Here is a 21051-nt window from a genome sequence, read left to right as displayed (position 1 = left end):
TGAAAGGGGAGGAGGAAGAGGAATGGTATCGTATTTTCTACCTAAAACTGCTAATTTACAGCAAAATTCGTATAAATATAGAGCAAACTCCTTTCCGCATTTTACATTGAAACTCCAGTTAGACCAATCAAATTTTGAGTTGACGCCACTAAAAGAGATCGACACATGACCATAATCATATTGTCGCTTTAGCTCTTTTTCTAAACAAACATTTTTCGACAATAATGCCAAATTTCACTTTAATAATGAAAAATATTTACCTTTTGCCAGTAGGTCCTTGCGTATAAGGACATTCATAATGAATTTCTATTGTTTTATGAAAGGGAATTGTAGCCTAATATCAGTCACTGGTACAGTCCGCAGCAAAAAAACCTGCAACATGAGCATATATGTTTATTGTGAAACGACGAAGTCTTTTGCTCCAAAATAAGTGTGCAGGGGAGGACGCCGAGGTTTCTCCTGGCGTGATTCATGCCACTTAGACGTTATGTTGATTCCCTGTGCTGTTAGTCGTAGTTTCACAATAAACTTACATGCTCATGTTCATCATGGTTCTTTGCTGCGGATTGTACATGGAAATAGCATATGAGCATTAATTCTGTGCGCCTTACAATTAATTTCATGCTCATTGGCACTACCAAAATAAAATTTGGAATTTTTATACTTCGGCCCCTGTGCCCTCCAAAGCCAAAAATTACCAACCGCGCCCTTTGTCCCCTGTTACCAAAATAACATTTCAGATTTGGAAAATACATAACTTTTTATTACAATAATGCCAAATTTTACATTAATCGACCAATAGAAAAAAAGCTTCTTCTGGTATGTCCCTGTTAAGGATATTTATCGTGATTTTTGGTGATTTGTGGAAGGTGGCTGTAGCACCACATCAATCACTGGCACATGCAAGGAGCATCGGAATATTAATTCTGTGTCATTTGTGATTAATCTAATACTCATCCACACTTCCAGAATAAAATTTGGAATTTTTATAAACATCCATCATTTTATGTTTCGCCCCTGTGCCCCACTAAGGCGGTGCGTTATCAAAATAACATTCCAGACTTGAAAAACGCATACTCTTTTGATACAATGACGCCAAATTTCACATGAATTAACAAAAATACCTTCTCGTATGTCCCTAATAAGGATATTTATGGTGATTTTTGAAAGAGGGCTATAGCCCCATATAAGTCATTGGCACATGCAAGGAGCATTAGAATATTAATTCTGTGACAGTGGTGAAAACTCTGACGCTCACTGGTATTTCCAGAACAAAATTTTGAATTTTTATAAAGATCCATCATTGAGTGCTTCACCCCCTGTGCCCCCTATGGCGGTGCGTTATCAAAATAACATTCCAGCAATGAAAAACGCATACTCTTTTGATACAATGACGCCTAATTTTACATTAATTAAAAAAAATACCTTCTTCTCGTATGTCACTACTAAGGATATTTGTGGTGATTTTTTTTATTTTTGAAAGGGGGCTATAGCCCCATATAAGTCACTGGCACATGCAAGGAGCATTAGAATATTAATTCTGTGACAGTGGTGAAAAATCTGACGCTAACTGGTATTTCCGGAACAAAATTTTGAATTTTTATAAAGATCCATCATTGAGTGCTTCACCCCCTGTGCCCCCTAAGGCGGTGCGTTATCAAAATAACATTCTAGACTTGAAAAACGCATACTCTTTTGATACAATGACGCCAAATTTCACATTAATTAACAAAAATACCTTCTCGTATGTCCCTAATAAGGATATTTATGGTGATTTTTTTTTATTTTTGAAAGGGGGCTGTAGCCCCATTATCAGTTACTCTTACATGTAAGGACATTGGAGCATTAATTCTGTGACATTTGTGATTAATCTCACGCTTATTGGCATTCCGAAAATAATTTTTGGGATTTTGGTAACATATCACCCACCACCTTTTTACGCCCCTTGCCCCCCAAAAGGGAGACCTTCGCAAAATAATGTTTGAGACGGCTTTACTAGCTTTGTGAATGAGTGTTTTTGCATTTTGTAACAAATACAACTCATTTGCTCCAAAATCTTCACGAATAATTATTGGAGAAAACTGCTTCTAAAATTTAACATTGAATCTCCCATAAGGAAAATGAACTTTCGTGTTTACACCACTAAAAGGGGGGTTAAACAGCAATTTTTTCTTATTTTCTTTAAAAATTCGAAAAATTCAGATATTTCTCAATAAGAGTGCCAAATTTTACATTAATAGTATAGAAACTTTATCTTCTCCCAGCGCTGTAGAAAATAACAAGAATTATGGAACAGTCTGTATATATATATATATATATATATATATATATATATATATATATATATATATATATATATATCAGGGTTGAAAAAACACGTTGTTTTTAAAAAAAACAAAAAGAACGTTTTTTATGTTTAAAACGTTTCTTTTGTTTAAAAAGTTTTTAACGTTTAAAACAAACTACTTTGTTTTAAACAAAAAAAAAAAAAAACATGTTTAAAATGTTTATTTTGTTTAAAACAATAATCTAACTAGGCATATATATTTAATTTTTACACTCTTATGTATTGCTTGCCATCTATATTCAACCGCTAGATCAAATTTCGGGAACTTCCCTAATCTCGATCCGTCCAAATGTTCAATTCCGGAGAAAGGAATCGGGATTTTCTCGATCTCCGTTCATGGAATATATAGTTTAGTTTCTTTGTGTTACGTTCTACTGGTCGTCTGCATTCTTAATCTTTAAACGCCCATTGACGCAACTGCTGTGTCAGGGCTTTAAACCTCAATGGCTCAGTCTTAAACCTCAAATTAAGGCTGGAAGATGGTTTTGGTACCAATTTATTCCTGAAAGATGCAGCTTTGCTGGTGTACATTTTATGTATGTAGGAGGATAAATATCCAAGGGCGCCCATTAAGGGGGTAAGGTGGGGCGCTTTCCCCCTTGAAGAAATTGTACTTCGGAATATCGAAAACTTTTTTAGAATATTTACTTCAAAATTTGAAACTATATTTGAAATGTCGCTTATACTTTCCCCCCTTGGAAACCACAACATGGGCGCCCGTGTAAATATCGTGTTTTTTTTGTTTTTTTTTTCAATAGTTTTTTGGGGGCCATTCCCCCTCTTAGGGGATAGATTCACAAAAATTGTTACGTGAAGCAATGAAGTAGGCCACTACATGGTAATATCGTGTATTTGTACTTCTTGCTTATATGGGGTAGCAGGGAGGGGGCAAAGTTAGCCAATTCTAGGAGTTTCAGTTTTTTGACGTAAATTACATTTATTTTTACAACAAACATCAATAGCTCAGTCCTTAATTAAGCTAGAAAGATCATTTGGTACCAAAGTATTTTTGAGGTATGAAGCTTTCCGTCAGTTTCATTTTATGTATATAGGGGATACGTATGTACGGCCGAGAGAGGGAGGATGAAGTTCGTTTTTTTTTTTAATTTTTCATCATTTTTTTCCAACTGGTTTTGGCGGGTATTCCTCCCCCCTTTGTGGTACATATAAAAATTGATATGTGTAGCAATGAAGTAGTCCCCTACATGATAGTAGCCTGTATGTGTACTTGTTGTTTATAGAGGAAGAGGGGGTGAAATTTGGTTCATTTACATTTATTTTCGGAACAGTCCTATATAACACAACATATATTTCACTGAAGTGGCCTGGAAGCATACATAATTCTTGTTCGTATACATGATGTGTGCAGCAAAAATGATTTGCATATAGACGTGGTACTATAGTGGGGAAGGGGAGAGAATGTTTAATTCAATGAATGTTTTTCTGCGCATACTTTTTGAAAAATATTTCCTACATAAAACGAATTCGTTACGCAATGGCAGCAATGGCTACCATTTCTTATATTATTGTCACAAGTATGTGGCCTACACATTAGCATCGTTTTTTCAGCGTAGGATGACTGCAAGGGTAGCCAGGGCCCCGCAAATTCAATATTTTCATATTTTTTATGATTTTTATGTCTGTTCTTTTTCTACGAATACGGCGGAAATTTCACGAATGTTACCTCGTTGGAATTTGTGGTCTGTAAGCTTTCCAAAGGTATATAACTCATGACTATGTGATAATTAGGGGGGTCACCAGAGCCCCGAATGTGAGAGTCTACCATTTCGTTAAAATCCCTGGCGGGCGTCTAGAGTTAGTTGTGTTGTTATGCCGTAGACACTAATCATTAGTCACACCCAACCCATGTTGCAGATAGAATGTATTTTGAAAACTGTTTAGTTAAAATATGTCATTTGCTCCTTGTAGGCTAGTCACTGCTCTTTTCTTTGAGTTGTATTGTATTTGTCAGAGCATTTCTTCTAGCTTATGATGTGAGAACTGTTCATTATTATGAAAATGATAGTGGTCAAAAAATACCCAAGTTTTGTATTTGTGAATTTGGATCTTAGAATAGTGTATAATGTGTTTAACCTCCGTTACTCTTGGAAATTAAGAAATGTTCAAATACTTCACTTGAATTTCTGATGGTTTAGTTCTACGCACATTGATGTGCAGAATTTCGTTCAGTAATTGCTGTTATAATAAGAATATAACTCTGCTTGCAATTTACTCCATGCAGAAATCCTGCGGAGGATGAGTTGTTTTAAACATGTCCAACCACCATCGAAAAAAAAAACACGTTTAAAACAAAATAAAAAAAGCCCTCGTTTTAAACATGTTTTAAACATAGCAACCCTGATATATATATATATATATATATATATATATATATATATATATATATATATATATATATATATATATATATATATATATATTGTATGTATGTGTTTCTATCTCTATGTGTATATGTGTGTATGTGTGCATGTATGTATTCCTGTTTGTCTGTAGGTATGATCCTATATGCATGCATGTATATGTGCATATATATATGTGTGTTTGTGTGTGACAGAGAGAGAGAGAGATTTATGTTGAAATCCCTCACTGTAACTTTTCTCATTTTAAAATGAAATATGCATGTATACCTACTACGTCAATCAAATGGCTATTTGTTAATATTTTTGTGAATACGCATCATCACATCTGCGCCCCTTCGTGAGCCAGCTGCCCCTTTGAAACAATCAGTTACGTCAATCAAAATCATTTTCAAATCAGATTCTTTGTAGACGAAAAATAATCATAATTCTCTTCTAAATTAAGATGGCTGGATAAGAGTCTATAACTGCACTATTCAATAGCTATATCCATCATAGCTATCGTTCTCAATAATGTAACTTAAGATTTCTTGGTTTTCTTGTTTGTGTGCTTGAAGTGAATATGTAAAATAAGGTTTCATTTGCACTTTGATGATGATAATGATGCTGATGTTGTTTTGAGCACGCTTGCAGTTCTTCACTTTTTATTTCCACGTCATACAGTGGATAGAGAGGCGTAACGCGGCGTTGCCAGACTTACAAAACACCGAAACCGCATGCAAGAAAAGAATCGACCATTTTATTCTCCGTGCATGGGCGGCGATTAGGGGGGGCAAAGGGGGGCAGTTGCCCCCCACTTTTTTGAAGCAACCCATTAATGTATATATCGTAGTTTCATTTGGGAATATAAATTTTATATATATATTACTGTTTCATAAGAAAAATGGTGCTATGTAACATTTGCCGTTGCGTAAGTACGTATTGGTTGTCTGCCCGTGAAGTTAAGAAAGCTACAGGAATTGCCTTTTAAGTGCGACGGAAAACAACCTAAAATTAACCTATTGGAGCACAACAATTCGAGCATACTTTCAATCCAGAGGTATAGAAGCCAAACCTGCTAAATCCATTTTCAGTTTTGTCAGGAAACGAAAAAGTGATGTCCTTATGTTTCAGAACTGTTTAACAATTTTCTTGTTTAAAGGTCCCTACTTAATACAAATGAGTGAAATCAACCATTAAACAAATAAAGTTGTTCAACAATTCTGAAAATATGAGGGCGTCACTTTTTCTTCGTTCCCAGACAAAATTCAAAAATGGATTTAGCAGGTTTTGCTTCTATATCCCCTTCTTACAAGGGCTCGATATGTTAGTCAGCCGCTTTGAAACTAATTGAGAGAACATTTCGCAAAAAAAGAAGTATTTCACAAGTTATCTTTAATTACTCAAAAACTGACAATTCCCAAAATGTCTTATCTTCTTTCTAAAGTAAGGAATATTGATTAAAAAGAGCGTAATAAGAAACAACTTCTACCTTTTCCATTGTTTTGTAATGTAATATACGAGTGAAGTGGTGTGTGTTAAGGGTTTGACTGTATATACAATTAAATTTAGTGAATTCAACATAATTCTAGGTTTTAGGATTATTTTGTATAGCTAAAATGTAGAGTGATTCTAAGTATTGTTGTCTTTTGATGTGTTCCAAGAAAGTGAAAACTGCACCTAGTGGCAACGAACATATTTCGGGAAGCTGCAAAAGCAAATATTGCTTTAAATGTCGTAGCACATGCTTGTAGTATTTACTGTCTTTCATTTTCTAAGAGTAATAATATGCATTTAATAGCATGTGTGGAACTAAAAATTAAGTTGTTCAATTATCACCAGTTTCAGTATAGCATCTACCAAACAAGACTCCTTATTCATTATTATGATTAATATTGTTATTTCTATTTATTTGGTTTTCAAATCTGTTATTAAATAATCTGATTACACAATTTTCCAGAAAGAATTTTAAGATGTTCATGAGCAAGGAACCAAATCTCTTACATTTTCGTTATTTCAGAGTACAAAGGTCTAGTACCTACTTGCGTTGGTTTTGTCAATTTACTTAATAAAATATGAAATACGATATACAGTATTTTAACTTAAAAATATAGTATCCTATTAGTTATACAACCTTTCGTGAAACAAAGTGTTAGAAACAACCAGGAAAACTAAGATTGATATACAAATATTCAGATCATGTCTTGCCCCCCCCACTTTTAACGTCCAAACGCCGCCACTGTCTCCGTGGATCAGTACAATTTCTTGTAGAATCGCTTTACTTTTAAAACATACATCCTTTTATTTTACATTTTTACCGTATCCAGTATGTTTATTGTATTGCTTCGAAATCATGCAGAAAGTAGTGAAAATAATATAATATTACGACAATTACTTTAAAATATAAAATCAATGTTAATATACAGCATGGCAAATTGCTAGAAAGGAGAAAAACACTCACTGACTTATCAATTATTAAAACTGAAGTTATCATCTCCATCCTACAAACAGATTTCATCACTTTCTATTGAATGCAACTTTGTATTCGAACCGTACAGGAAACAAGATGTCATACAGTTTAATTAGTTTGGAATTGTATCAAACTATCGCATATGAATCCATTACATGGCTAAGTGCCTGGCTTAAACACATGTGCACATACTGTAAAGTAATAACTTTATTTCGGTTTGTCGCTTTCATTAGGGTCTACATTTATTTTACTGAACGATGAAAAACGAAGTCAGCATCCGAAGCAACGTTGCAACGGGTTGCAGTGAGTTGTGGACCAGTATTCACTGGAAGATAGAAAACATGACAGAATTGCTTAAAAATAATAAATTGCTAAAAAAAATTTCACTAGGACCGCAGGGTCAAGAAGTTGGACCGTATACCGTACGTGAAAATCAAATTACTGTATTTGTGTAGTTAGGACCGTACGTCTGACAACGTTGGACGTAACACTCATCCGATTTGCGTAGGCCGTAAATGGATAGTAACGACGCTTTTGATTCGTTGATTTGTTGCTCATGTTGAAACTCGGGTATGACGTGAGTTTGAAGCAAGACTAAATGAGCTGGATACGTCCAGTACTCAGTTGTGTGGAGTGTCTTGGAGCGTCTTGGTTTATAAATGAAAAGCGGTAAGTAAAATATGGATTCCTTTACAATTAAATTCAAAATGATTTTGCTAGCGTCTTTAAGAAATCTAATGCCTAAAATGCCTTTAAAGTCTTAATAAAAGTGAAAACTTGAAATATATGTTCCGTAACTAGAATAAGATTTGCGCGTTTTAGTGTTCTTTGCTTCAATCGAAGAGTCCACGGAAAGAAATGCACGAGATTCTAAAAAACAATATGAAACAGGAAATAAAATTTGAAATTCGTGTTATTGCATTTCTAATTATATATTCCTTAGGCGAAAATGTTTAGGCTCCCTAGATATTTAAGTAAGAAATATTTAAGGTTTTTGATTCTAAAGTTGAGTTTTCTCAGTTTCGTGAATTTTGTATTCTCACTTTCTTTCCCTGGATATTTCAATTGTATAAAGCTATATAAGATTTGAACCTTACTTCAAGTACCGTACTAGAGTAATGAATATTGTTTTCTCCTTTTTTATGATTTAACACCTCATGTTTCTTCGGTGTACGTTAATGGCGGAAAATGGCATTAATGGCGGTGTGCAAAACGGGAATACGTAAACAGTTTAGCTAAAGGGAGTATCATCTGAGAAATTGAAGGGTTCCTCTCATTTCTAGAAAATATCATGTCTTTTTTTATTTTCTTCTTTTTAATTTTATTATTATTTTTTAAATTTTGTGTTTGGCTGATAGGTATGAACTGGGCGGCTCCCACTAGATGTTAATATTCACAAGGAGAAGTTTCGCGTCGTGAGATTTGCTGTACATTACGTTCGAAAAACGGTGTTTATTCCAAATTCCCAATGAAACAATTTGAAAATTAAGTGCAACATGATAGATGCTTCTTGTTTTACATAGCGTCCTCATTACAAAATAAAGCTAAAATTTTAACTTCTTTTTGCCTTTTTTCTGTTTTCTTTTATTTCAAGCTCTTTTGTAAGTAGAACATAGAGCATTAACTTTGTTGGTAACTTTAGGAATTAAGCCCATATGTTGGCATTATCGCAACATGTGAGTTACCGGACCGCTTTTATCGTAACATGTGACCTGCCCTGTAATTACCATTGGATCGGTATGCACTAAAACTTGCCAATATGGACGAAAATGATTTGCAATACATTTTACTTCTCTATATATGAACATTTATGGTTGCAATAAATTACAATCTACATCCTAATATTTCTCGGGAGAACATTTTTACACTTGTTTGAAAGTATGTTTTGTAAATGAGAAACGATCTTTCAGTATCCCAAGTTATAGCTGGACAGAATTTGGAATAATATTTCATTTCCATAATGGTTTTCAAAACCTTACTGATATACAACTTAGCATTTTCATTCCGTGAAAATTTCAGTCCTAGGTTTCTTTATTACTAAAGCTACCTTCAAAAAAAAGTTCTACCTGTCTATGTGCGGTTTATTTCACGACACTCCAAAAGCTACAGTGATGTGGAAGATAGTAAATCATGCTCTTCCAATCAAGTGATTGTCTTACGTAATGATCAGAAATCAACTGAAGGGTATATCGTACTAAATATTATCAGCGCTGCAGAAATTCCTTGTTTTCTGTTTTTATATGGCTTTTTGTGGGTGTAAACAGTCTAGGACCTAAAAATGTACAATGGAAAGAATATTAAGGAAAGAATATCTGCGTGAAGTGTAAGTAAAATGAAAACAGCGCTTGTATGCAATCAACATAATAAATGAAAGTATTCATAAACATGAGTTACTAGTAATGGAGGAAAACTATCTCAATTGGGAAGGTAAGATTAACAGCAACTAGTTCTTACTTTCATAAAAAAAAATGATTTGTCATGTAAGTCTCACACAATTATAGTGTGTGTGTGTCCCTAAATTTTATTGAATCTCTCCTAAATTTGGTGGCTGACTCCGGGCCTGTACTTATGTTCCCTCCACATAAATCGAATGTAGCTATTAGCTATTATGAGCTCCCTAAGTCAAAACAATATAAATAGTTCTCGTTAGCACATCACTGAGCTCCCTAAATCAAAACAGTATATAGGGTGTTTCAAATAACACCGACAACGTTTGGGAAGTGATTCCTGACACCAAGATAAGACAAAAAGTATAGACTAACTTGGGTGCACAAATATCTCCTTTCGGAGTTATAGGCTTCCGAGAACTAAAAAAATGAACTTTAAAGGTCCATAGCTCCGAATGGGACCTACCGTAATCGGGTCAAGACTTCACTTAGGAACTGATAGGTGCGCTATCCAAAAGAACATGTTTCAGAATCCAAGGGTACTCACGCAACAATTTTTACAGAGGGAGTTTGGCTACGGGCATATGACTCACTCACCAATTACCTCTGTAAAAATTGTTGCGGAAGTTCCGTAGGATTCTGAAACTTGGAGATTTGGATAGAGCACATATTAGTTCCTAAGTGAAGTCTTAACCTGACTACAGTAGGTCCCATAGTTTTGGAGCTATGGATCTTTAAATTTCATTTTATCATGTTTTCGGCAGCCTATAACTCCGAAACGAAGCATTTGTGCATCCTGGTTAGCCTATACTTTTTGTCTTATCTTCGTGTCAGGAATCAACTTCCAAACGTTGTCAGTGTTGTTTTGGAACACCCTGTATATAGTTCTTATTAGCACATACTGAGTTCTGAATTGTGAAAATTATTAGCCTAGTGCAATGGATCCGTCAGATATAAAATTGTTATTATTACTAAAACCGTGTAACGTGGGTTCCTGTCACCACGGCATGGCGCGTCGTCAGGTTGCGGATCGAGGAGAAGGCCTCTAGATATAGAGGTTAGCTGCGAATATACTGAATAAGCAGTCGCGGACAGCCGACTAGAAGTGGTCCTCCAGCTTGGGGGTTTGGGTAGGGCTAACAACCTCATCCTGTATAAAAAAGCACTTGTTCAGAAATATTCACAAAAGCCTCGGACAAGGACTGATAACTTGGCACGACCTCAGCAAAAGAAAACGGACATGAGATTTGGAACATGGAATATTATGAGTCTTTATAGGGCAGGCGCGTTAAAATCCGTAACGAGTGAGTTAGAGAAATACAGGATGGACGTAGTAGGAGTTCAGGAAGTTAGGTGGGATGGAAATGGATCTGTGAATTCCGGAAATTTTACGTTCTTTTACGGGGAAGGAAATAAAAATCACCAGTTAGGAACAAAGTTTTTCGTTCATAAACGTATATTACCAGCAATTAAACGGGTTGAATTTGTTACTGACAGAATTTCTTTTGTTACTCTTAAGGGACGTTGGTGTGATATTATTGTTTTAAATGTACATGCCCCAACTGAAGATAAGGATGACGATATAAAAGACAGTTTTTACGAAGAAGTGGAACAGATATTTGACCAACTCCCGCGATGCCATACGAAAATTCTATTAGGGGATTTCAATGCGAAGGTAGGACGAGACGATATTTTCAAACCGATTATATGGAACGAAAGTCTGCATAAGGAAAGTAATGACAACGGTGTTAGACTCGTGAACTTTGCAACATCCAAAAACCTAATCGTGAAGAGTACAAAATTCCAACATCGCGACATTCATAAATTCACTTGGACATCACCAGACGGGAAAACACATAATCAAATCGATCACGTTTTAGTAGATAGAAGAAGGCAATCTAGCATAATTGATGTCCGGTCGTTTAGAGGGGCTGATTGTGACACTGAACACTACCTGGTAGCAGCGATAATACGAGAGAGGTTATCGTTGAATAAAGGTAATATTCATTGTCCGAAAACGGAGAAATTCAATGTAAAGAAATTAGAAGAGAGAAATACCAGATTGAAGTTTCGAATAGATTCTCGGCTTTAGAAGATTCAGAGTGCACTAGTGTTGAGGATACCTGGATTGAAATTAGAGATAGCATTAAAATTTCAGCAAAAGAAAAATTGGGACACGCGGAAATACGTAGGAACAAACCATGGCTCGACCAGGAATGCATGAAACTAGCAGAGAAGAGAAAACACGCAAAATTACTCTGGTTACAAAATCCGAATGAAATAACTACGCAAAATTTCGCAGATATCAGGCGGGAAACTTCCAAAACTTTTAGAACAAAGAAACGCAATTTTCTGAAAGCTAAAATTAAGGAACTTGAAGATAATAGTAAAAAAAAAAAAAAAAAAAAAAAAAAAAAAACATCCGGGACATGTATAAGGGAGTCAACGAATTTAAGAAAGGCTATCAACCTCGTGCTTATATATTAAAGCAATCTGACGGTACAGTTCTCACTGACACGGATAGCATCTTAAATAGATGGAAAAAAAGATTTCTTTGACGATTTGCTTAACACGCAACCAAAAACTAGTGTGCGTGGAGAAAAGGAGATACACCGCAGAACCGTATATTCCAGAACCCAACCGAATAGAAGTAGAAACCGCTATAAAGATTTTAAAGAAACACAAATCTCCGGGTGTAGATGAAATTCCGGCTGAGTTAATTTTAGCTGGAGACGAAAAATTGTGGAACAAGATACACAAACTCATTCTCCTTATCTGGAACAAGGAAGAATTGCCACAAGAGTGGAAAGAATCAATCATTGTTCCAATTCACAAAAAAGGCGACAAAACTGACTGTAATAATTATCGAGGCATTTCTCTTCTGTCAACATCCTATAAAATCCTTTCAAATATTCTATTAGCAAGACTGACCCCATACGCAGATGAAATTATTGGAGATTATTAGTGCGGATTTAGACGAAATCGATCAACTATCGACCAAATATTTACCATTCGCCAAATACTCGAAAAAAGTGGGAATACAATACACCGGTACATCAACTATTTATTGATTTTAGAAAAGCGTACGACTCGGTTAGGAGAGAAACATTATACAACGTTCTTACAGAACTTGGAATACCGAGAAAGCTAATTAGATTAATTAAGATATGTTTAAATCAATCCCAAAGTAAAGTCCGGGTAGGAAAATTTTTCTCCACGAGCTTTCACGTCGAAAATGGCCTGAAACAAGGAGATGCGTTGTCACCATTATTATTTAACTTCGTTCTGGAATACGCTATAAGGAAAATCAAAGATAGCAACCAGGGCCTACAGTTGAACGGTATTCACCAGGTTATGGCATATGCTGATGATGTAAATTTAATAGGGGATGATAGAAGAACAATAGCAAGAAATGCAGAAATGCAGTATTTATTAAACGCTTGTAGGGACATGGGTTTAGAAGTAAATGCAGAGAAAACTAAATACATGGAAGTGCGTCGGGACCGGAATACAGCAAATTATGGATGCGTTAAAATATTAAATGATACTTTTGATAAAGTGGATAGTTTCAAATATCTAGGATCAATATTAACAGACGAAAATCATATTCACGGAGAAATTAAATGTCGACTAAAAGCAGGGAATTCGTGTTACTATTCGGTTCAAAATCTCTTGTCGTCGCGAATTCTGTCGAGGAATTTGAAGCTTAAAATATATAAAGCGATAATCATGCCTGTTGTTTTGTATGGCTGGGAAACATGGTCACTTACTCTGAGGGAAGAACATAGACTGAAAGTATTTGAGAACAAGATCCTGAGACGCATATTCGGACCCAAGAGGAACGGGAATGGAGAATGGCGGAAACTTCATAACGAGGAACTACATAATTTATACGGTTTACCCAACATTGTTAGGGTCGTCAAGTCTAGGAGGCTTAGGTGGGCAGGTCATGTAGCTAGAATGGAAGAAAGTGGAAACGCTTTCAAAGTCTTGACTGGAAGACCAATCGGAAAACGACCATTATGAAGACCTAGGCGCAGATGGGAGGACAATATTAAGATGAATCTCGCAGAGATTGGAATACAAAGTAGAAACTGGATGCAGTTAGCTAAGGATAGAAGTCAGTGGAGAGCTTTTGTGAACGCGGCATTGAACCTCCGGGTTCCATAGGCCATAGAGTTAGTTAGTTAGTTATTATTACTAAAAAATCCACTTGGCGTAGAAATCGAATCATATGTGTGTCTGTGCTTTTCCTTCCTGCAAGAAAATCCGTGTACAAGTCAGGTAAATCCCAGTCTCATATATTCACATTTTTTGCTAACTTTTTTCTTTAAGGGATCCCTACCCCTTTGCCTACACAACTCTGCTTTGTGCGTAGGTTTATCTCAATTACGGAGCCAGGAATTGGTTTAATATTTATTGTGCATGCACCTATATTTCTCAAACAATTCAAGTTTTATTGTATACAGTGCTCAGTCTTTTTCACCTTTTACATAAAGCTTTACAATGCACAAGATCCATTATTGCCAACCGCTTTTGTCCTAAAGTAAACTGCTAGAAAAGCCCATGAAACAGAGGGCCCGTACAGCCGACATTACAATATCGTATAACTTTGCCTGAAAAAAAATCACTATATGTTTTATGTTTCCAATCCCAATACTCGATTAATTTAAAAAAAAAAAAATTCTTTCCTCTCCTTTGCATGACACAGGGGATTTTTTATTTTTTTCAATTACTTGTCGAATTTTACATTTTACTGCTGATAAACGTAAAAAAAGAATGATAAATTATGTTTTTCCCTGTTAGAAAGCTAAGTGTCATATAAACTAAAAATAATGCTTACATGTTTTCTACTTACTTCCCATAAGTCAGTTTTTCAATCTATAGGAAGTTTGAGTGTCCTGGGTGGTGGCTCCTAAGGGAAGTCATATTGGTTAAAATTAACATTTTTCTTTCCTTAATATGTAGAAATAGAACTTTATATTTTTACCGATGTGACTTCCCACGAGAACCAACACTGTTTTATTCCATTGCCTAATACTGGAATTCCTCGACCTTTTTTTTTTTTCTTTCGGCATCCTTATTCATCAACATTACTACAAAAAACAAGTTTCCAAACAACTATGATTTTTCGATACTTGAGATTTAAGTATATTGCGAAGTAAAGTGATTCAATTACCCAAAAGGAGCTAACAGCTTCAGTTTGTTTGGGCGTCCTTAAAAATTCCTCACTGAAGTTTACACTGATAGGAAGTTACTTTCATCTCTTGGGTTGCCCAATCACTGCCAGAAGACTGAAATTTACTTTTTAAAACTTAAATTCTCCAGTGAAGTAAGCATACAATAGTTATTTTCCCCCTCGTATGTTCTTACTATACCGCATGCATATTCAACAAATATTTAGGTCTAATTATATGTTCCATAAAATTCCGCATTTAAACCTATAAACACCTAAAACAAACATTAACCATGTAAGCATATCGATATCATGTCAGAAAAACAATATACAATTATGCAAAAATTCGCACTCTAGTTGTTGGTATGATTCACCTGATTCGCATTGATGTAATTCGCTATTGTACTCAGCCCTACATAGAACCAATAAATAAATGCATAAGTAAATAGAAGAGATTTGGACAAACTCGTGTAAATATGAAAATGAGGAACTGAACAAGAGGAATAAAATTACGTATCTCAATTCTTTCAAAAATAACAAAACAGTATAAGTTAATTTTCACGAAGCCGCGGTAGCTTCGTTGTAGAGCGCTCACCTCTGGTGCTTGGGGTGGTTTGGGTATGAAACCTCGCTGTTGAAACCTCACAGCCAAAACATCGCTTGCCACATTCTCACCTGGCCAAAACTTTGCCGCCCGAAATCTCGCTATAAACATTTCTTGCGTGCAGAACGTTTAAAACGTCGCTCTATATGTTTAAAATAGCACATACAGTAAAACCTTCATTAACGAACACCTCCATAATATGGACTGATTTTATTATCCCGGGAAAAAATGTACGAGTTATCTCCGGACAGAGCCATTTATTTTGCGGACACTCTCAAATACAAACATGAACAGTCTTTTTTCTCTACCAACATCTTAGTAGTTACGTGTGTAATCCAAATTATCTGTATGTTCACAAGAAATCAAAGAAAGTATCTTTCAGTCTAGTGCATCTATTTCTCAGACTTTCTAAGTGTCTTGCCAAAGTTTGATAAATGTCTCAACTCATATGTTTCCGTCATTTTTGTCATCGTGGGAATGTTCTTCGTTTATAAAATGTACATCTGTCAGTTTTAGGTCCGGCGCATATGACTTTTAGGCAAAAAGAGAATGTATGATTAATGAACGCGAATCATTATCAAATAATTGTTCGAATGAGAATGTGGAAAGAAACGGTAGAATCTCGTGAAACCCAATGGAAACGATGTTGTTCGTCACAAACTCACTTGTCCTTCTATCCAACCAGGGACTCTTAAAACAAAAGGTGAGCACTCTACGTCTGAATCACCTTGTTCCCATGTTCTGTTCGTAAAATGTAAATATACCAAGTATTACTTCTCGTAAGTTTTGTACTTTGTCAAATACTTTTGTTTGTAACTTAAAATTTTATACCTTCTAGATTTCTATATATGTGTAATTCAATTTAATTGTAATTCAGCTGTACTAATGTAACAGATCATTTGTAATATCTGTCATATTTTGGTTTTGTTACAATATGTGTTTTTATTATTAGGTGCTACCTAAGTTGATAGGAGTTGAGGAGAAACAGCTTCAGGTAAGGTTTTTTTTTAGAATTTCTGTTTGTTTCATATTGGTTTACAGCAGCCGTTTCCAGCTGAATGCTCTGTGACGTCACAGTTTACTACTCGGCTTCTCAATGAGCTCCTCACACAGAGCAAGGAGAAAACAGCAAAGCTAGTGCTGATAGAAAACAGTTGTGACAGGAAAACAAGGCGTAATCGATGGTTTTGTAGATATTATATATATGTGTGGATTCATGAGAATCGAACACTACCAACCTTGTTTCATTCCATTCCACCCTCACAACTTCATCCCCTTTTTTACAGGATACAAAGTGGAAATGCATTAAAATTTGTACGAAAACGAAGATATTTATAAAATAAGTTTTTTCCTATATGATTTTTTTGTATTGTTAAAATTTTGTTCATCGACGGGGGGAAGGAGAGGAGTTATCTCCGTTTTGGATAAAATATAGATGAAATATAGCTTTAGCAACACATGTGAGCTAGTTGCATCCTCCTAAGTTGTTCCGCTCTCTGAACAACGATTAAAGGATTATACGAAAATGAGTTAAGTGGTCGAGGCCTGGCACATTTACCCTAGTGATACAAAACATTTATTTATGGCAATTCTGCGTAGTTATATTTATACAAAAACAATTATTTGATAACTATATGAATTTTATTTTCAAGTAAATAGTCGGTGTATATGAAATTCTATATACTTATCAAGATGTAATAATGTCTCTCAAATACTCGCCCAGAAAATGTAAATTCTATTTTCTATTTGGAACAGGCAAGGATGCTCACAGGCTGGTTTTAGGGCGTTGGTTGCACCCATTAGACTTCTTTTGGGGGGAGGGCGTATTTTCTTTCAAACTGACAGAATCGCACTTTTAATTATACTATAATTTTCCTTTTAAGAACGGCAACTGTGAAGGTGAATAAATGTATTCTCTGTGGCTTGAAAGGATAAAATTATGACGGAAGGTGGAAGAAAATACTGTATAGACTGATCCTGTTTAGAAAGAATAGACAAGTGCTACTAAGTGATGTAGCCTGAGTAGTAGAAAAACCAGAGTTCTGCGCCAATGACCCTCTACCCACTTTCTCAGTCACGCCTGAAGCAGACAACGAATTTCCCAGTGCCGCCTGACACACTATGCCGGAAGACACAGGGAGGATACGAGAAATCGAGCATCGTGAACCGTCAACCCACGGTCTTTTACGACCTCCATTTTAGGGGTGAATTTGTTCCCTTTTATGAGGACTTTTTAGGGGGTGTACTCGTTCTCTTTTACGAGCACTTTTTAAGGGGTGAACTCGTTCTCTTTTATGAGCATATTTTCCAACCCTTATTTTACCATAACAGAGACTACGAAACATAGCGGACATAGCACAGGGGGTGTATTCATTTTCTCCACCCTAATTGAACATAGCAGAAATTACACTGAGACTACGAACACACAGCAGACCAGAGAATACATAAAATTCATTCCATTTTATGAGTACATTTTAAGGGGTGTACTTGTTTTCTTTTATAATTACTTTTGCAACACCTATTTTACCATAGCAGAAATTACATAAGATTTTTTTTCAACCCTATTTTAAGACAATGAATACCTATGTAACATAGCGATTCGATACGCTCTTTGAACCGATTTGGATGAAACTCGGCATATGGGGGTTTTCGACCATGCTGATTACGAATATCATACTTATTTTTACCTGGGTCCTATAGTTTATGTGGCATACGCCCTTTGTATGACAATTTTAACCGATTTGGATGAAACTCGGTATATGGGGGTTTTTGGACATGCTGATTACGAATATCATATTTATTTTTATCTGGGTCTTATAGTTTATGTGGGATACGCCCTTTGTATGACACTTAAAACCCAATCACTCGTAAACGAAGCAACATATTAAGGTTCTGTTTACTCATTTAGCAATTGGTCATCAACTACTACAAGTTCCAAAAATAATGACCATCGAGGTCAAAGGTCAAAATACTTAAAACCCAATAACTCGAAAACGGAGCCACACATTGAGGTGGTGTTTCCACATTTAGCAATAGGTCATCAGGTACTACATGTCCCAAAATTGGTGGTCATCGAGGTCAAAGGTCAAAATACTTAAAACCCAATAACTCGAAAACGAAGCAACGTATTGAGGTGGTGTTTCCAAATCTAGTAATAGGTCATTAACTAGTACAAGTTCCAAAATAGTGACCATCGAGGTCAAAGGTCAAACTCGAAAATGGATCCGCATACTGAGGTTGTGTTTCCACATTTAGCAATTGGTCATCAACTACTACAAGTTTCAAAAATAATGACCATCGAGGTCAAAGGTCAATATACTTAAAACCTAATAACACGAAAACGGAGCCAAATATTTAAGTGGTGTTTCCACATTTAGTAATTGGTCATCAGGTACTACATGCCCCAAAATTAGTGGTCATCGAGGTCAAAGGTGAAAATACTTAAAACCCAATAACTCGAAAACGAAGCAACGTATTGGGGTGCTGTTTCCAAATCTAGTAATAGGTCATCAACTTGTACAAGTTCCAAAATAGTGACCATCGAGGTCAAAGGTCAAACTCGGAAACGAAGCCACATATTGAGGTGGTGTTTCCACATTTAGCAATTGGTCATCAACTACTACAAGTTCCAAAAATAATGACCATCCAGGTCAAAGGTCAAAATCTTAAAACCTAATAACTCGAGAATGGATCCACATATTGAGGTGCTGTTTCCACATTTACTAATTGGTCATCAACCAGTGCAAGTTCCAAAATAATGATCATCGAGGTCAAAGGTCAAAATATTTAAACGCAAATAACTCTTAAACAGAGTAACATATTGAGGTGCTGTTTCCAAATTTAGTAATACGTCATCAACTATTACATGTTCCAAAAGTACTGACTATCGAGGTCAAAGGTCAAATATTTAAGCTTTGATAACTTTAAACAAAGCCTGTGTGACCTATTCAGTTTTGTACCAAGCAGAGAGAAGTGAAGAATGAATAAATATGATTGGTTTACTTCGAGAAAGAAAGCAAAGATATGCCATTTTAACTATTTAAACAAAAGAAAGGGTAAATTTGAATGACCTATTCAATTTTGTACCAACGAGAAATGCCATTTTTACTAATCAAATAAACAAAAGAAAACCGAAGAAGGATTATTTTAACTAACTCTTATATACCATTTTGTACTACTCCAATAAATGAAGGAATACCAGAAAAAAAGAAGTAAAGAATGAATAAAATTTAGGTGGATTATTTTCTTTTGTACTAACTGGAAAAAAAAAGAGCTACTTTAACTAGCTCATTATGTACTGTTTAAACAAACGAAAATTGACCATTATGTATCTTTTGAACTTACTGAAATGTTCTATTTTTGTATCAATCAGAAAAACCCGAAGAAGGATCATTTTAACAAGTTCATAATTTCGATGTTCTACTTTTTATACCAACGAGAAAAAAATGAACTAGCTGAATATACGAAATAATAAATTTAAGTGACCTATTCAATTTTGTACCAATGAGAAATGGCATTTTAACTGGCTCAGAATTTTACTACTCAAATAAACAATGGAGTATTTAGTTTTGTACCACCAAGAAAAAAAAGAAATTGCACCATTTTGGAGTATTCAAATAAACAAAGGACTTATAATTTGTGTCAACTCTAAAATCAATTAAACGAAGTAATGCATTTGAGTGAGCTATTTAATTTGGAAAACCGAAGTTGAGTATTATTTCAACAAACAAAGGAATAAGCAAAAAGGATCATTTTATATCATTTTAAACTAGTCTAATAAACGAAGGCATAAATATAAGTGAGCTATTTAATTTTGTAGCTGAGTATTTTCACGAAAGAACAAAATTGTACTAATCAGAAAAAGCGAAGAAGACCCATTTTAACTAACTGAGAATTTCTGTACCTTTTTGTACTATTTAAACAAACGATGGGATAAATTTGAGTGACCTGTTTTTTGTACTAACCAGAAAAATCGAAGAAGGTCCAATGTAGCTAACTCAGAATTTATATACCTTTATACTAGCCCAATGAACGAAAGAACAAATTTGGGTGTTCTACTTTTTTTATACCAAACAAAGAAGAACCATTTTGTACTACTCAAATAAACGAAAGAATAAAATTGTACTAACCAGAAAAAGCGAAAAAAGACCTTTTCAACTAGCGCAGAGTTTCTGTAACGCAAAAATTAATTTGGATGGAGTAACAAGAAAGAAAGCAAAGATATGCCATATTAACTATTTAAATAAACGAAGGGATAAATTTAAGTGATCTATTCCATTTTGTACCAAGGAGAAATGCCATTTTTATCTAGCTTAGAATTTCTAGTACATGATGTATTATTTAAACAAAACGAAGGGCTACCATACCAAACTTGTTATAATGAACCTTCTTCCCTTTTTTTCATGCTTTTTCTGCTTGCTATAAAAGTGAATAGGTCAAACAAATTTGTTTTTCTATGGTTGGTACAGAAAGTAGACCTTCTCCGCTTTTTTAATTGCAAACAAAATTTACTCATTCTTCAATAGGTCACTCAAATTTAATAGCACAAAAGGGCTCGTTACCATTGACCTTCTTTGCTTAAGCCACTCAAATTTATTCCTTCGCTTATTTGATTAGTATAAAATGTTAGTCTTTCCTTTTTCTGCTTGTAACAAAAGTGAATAGGTCACACCAATTTATTCCTTTGTTTGTTTAAATAGTACAATATGGT

The 21051-nt window shown here is 35.0% G+C and overlaps 1 protein-coding gene across 1 annotated transcript in view; it reads left to right on the top strand.

The window, feature by feature from the left end:
* Positions 1-16292: 16292 nt before the first annotated feature.
* Positions 16293-21051, top strand: part of LOC145687740 (E3 ubiquitin-protein ligase TRIM71-like) — a 48405-nt gene continuing 43646 nt past the window's right edge. The window contains exon 1 of the mRNA XM_081761188.1: positions 16293-16335. The gene's annotated coding sequence lies outside the window, so the exon portion shown is untranslated. The remainder of the gene's footprint in view (positions 16336-21051) is intronic.

The sequence above is a fragment of the Thermobia domestica genome, chromosome 6 (assembly GCF_964235325.1).
Source record: "Thermobia domestica chromosome 6, izTheDome1.hap1.1, whole genome shotgun sequence".
Taxonomy (NCBI): Eukaryota; Metazoa; Arthropoda; class Insecta; order Zygentoma; family Lepismatidae; genus Thermobia; species Thermobia domestica.
This window is presented reverse-complemented; position numbering and strand designations above follow the sequence as displayed.